This window comes from Dreissena polymorpha, chromosome 5 (genome assembly GCF_020536995.1).
Source record: "Dreissena polymorpha isolate Duluth1 chromosome 5, UMN_Dpol_1.0, whole genome shotgun sequence".
Taxonomy (NCBI): Eukaryota; Metazoa; Mollusca; class Bivalvia; order Myida; family Dreissenidae; genus Dreissena; species Dreissena polymorpha.
In genome coordinates, this window is record NC_068359.1 from 10639967 (window position 1) to 10642509 (window position 2543).

At 32.8% G+C, this 2543-nt stretch overlaps 1 non-coding gene across 1 annotated transcript; it reads right to left on the bottom strand.

Moving 5' to 3' along the window:
* Window positions 1-289: 289 nt before the first annotated feature.
* Trnaf-aaa (transfer RNA phenylalanine (anticodon AAA)) lies at window positions 290-379 on the bottom strand. Its single transcript is given in 2 exon segments — window positions 290-325; window positions 343-379. It is a non-coding gene; the product is annotated as a tRNA-Phe (tRNA).
* Between the last annotated feature and the right edge of the window lie 2164 nt (window positions 380-2543).

Below are 2543 nucleotides of genomic sequence, written 5' to 3' on the forward strand. Positions count from 1 at the left end.
CGCTCTATATGTGATAGGGATATGCCTATGATAGACAACCATAAAAATACATGGATAATCGATGTGTTGTTTGCATTTATTTGTTAATATAAAAACACGTGTATTTTTATTAGATAGTTAAGTGATGTAAGAAATTTTAATTAACGTTGTCACCACGTTGCATCCATTAATTTTAATAAAAATGTCCAATTGTAGTAAAATAGATTTTAAAATGTCTACATAAAATAAAGCTTTATTATATTTATTAACCTGACTGAAAAAATTGTCAGCCGCCGAATTGTTCCGTTTGTGCCGAAACCCGGGATTGAACCGGGGCCCTTTAGATGACTGTTGCGTAAACAACTTTAGTCTAAAGCTCTCCCAACTGAGCTATTCCGGCTGACATTCACTTATGTACTGCTATTTGGCGAAGTTGTGTACAGCGATCGTAATTATATGTATATTAATAAACTAATACATTCTACGTTTTCGTACCACTACGCCCTCCAATAAACTTGCTTGCGCGATAGGTCGTCAAATATCATACTACATTGATTCTCCACTAAATAAGCAAATTAGAAACAAGAAATATCTTTAAAAAAGATATACGGCGTTGATTGTGGTTGGAGTTTATGGAAGGTAAAGATTTAAATGAATGAGATCAAGGATAGCAAATATCTTTTTTCTGTGCAGTTTTTAGCTGCATCAAACGCAGTACGGGATGTTACGCGGAGTTTTCGCGGCTTATTTCACATTATTACATATTGCTGGTCATAAAGCTATAGATACAAAACAGAAAACCAAAGTCAACCGGCCACACGCGAAGTCTCCGTACATATTTTAAATATGTATACGCGCGTTCTTCGAACAAACCTGTTTGAGTAATTTATCGGGCATTGCTACGTGTATTTGATTCGATTATTAACAGTATCGAGAATCATCGCGCTCATACTCAATACATAAGTCAATATGCTGCAATAATACATTAGTAAATATGATGGAATAATTCTTGTTAATTAAAAATAATATTTATCATGGTATTGTTAAAAACACATTAATAATCTATTATTGACATGCCATAAAATAATATCGCTTGATATCTTCATTTCACATCTTTCTGGTGGTAAAGAAAATTCCAGTTCACCTAGTTCACGCTATATTGTCTTTATTATATAACTATTATGTTACTGACCGCGAACTCCGAACAGCACATAAGGTCTGACCTGTATATAAACTCTGACATTCAAACACACTAACCGCGAACTGACCCCTTATACCTCGCGGGTTGAAATGCAATACATTAAAGTGAGGCATCGCTTCCACTGCTCTTTATACTTTTACATATAACATGTTGACAGGAATATGGAAGTCAGTACTAAATATGAGAACATGGCCTTTAAGTTCACAACGTTCTCGCGCTGAAAATCCTCTGAAAATAAAGGTGCACGCACAAACTGTATTGATGGCGAGATTAAGTGTAAAACTGTTCTATCTATTAAGCCTTTTTATAAAAGATAAAACTGTTTCATGCTGAACACGCAGTAATACAGTGTTACAAAGACGCGGACATGTTTCCAATGTTCTAGTGGAATTATCAAATCAGCCAATGCAGTCAATGAAGTGTATTCATCTGTACTTGGCCGCGGGAAGTTTTATTTGAATTCTATTGGACGCTAACAAAGGTCAGGCTAAGGTGAAAAGCTGGCGTATACAGCTAACGCCGAAAAAAACACAAAATAAATATGTTTTGTTTTTATACAAAACATCATTTGGTTTTTATACAAAACCAGAAAGTTTCGCGTATTTGCCCAGTCCCTGTGATCTTTTCCTTGTGATTAATTGTGTATCAGTTATTAATTAAAACAATAAGCTTTGCATTATTGGCAATAAATGTTGTAATAAATGTAATAGGCACAAATGAAGTACTTATTTACACTAATTTACACAAAAAATCACCACGATGCAAGATATTCTTAAAACAAAAATATATACATTGATCCGTAAAATAACTTATCCTATGAGCGAAACAAAATGCATTACATACTAGTCGCCGCCCTCCAGGGCGACGCCAATAATAATAATAATAAAAGCTTTATTTACAGAAGGTTACACATAAAGACAATGACACATTATACATATTATGCAGATGAATCAATACTTTTTTACAATGTGGCCTTCTTAAAAAAACAAACACACATAGATCTATAACAAGTTAAACATTCAAACAATATTTTCTTACACCTATACATAACACACATTTGAAATAACATTGAATAGAAAATAACATGACATATCATTGATTAGAAAATAAATGTGCTTTATATTGCCTTTTAAAAGCAGAGATAGATCATGACATTCTTATTCCAATTGGTATACTGTTCCAGATATTCATGTTATGGTATGAAAAAGCTCGTTTCTTATAATCTGTATTTGCTTTGGTATTAACAATATTGTTATGGGTGGCAGATCTTAAGTTATAGTTGAGATTTTGAGAAAAAGTTATAATATCATTTATATATTCTGGAGTCTGATTGTGAAAAAAACACATTTATATATTAAGATTG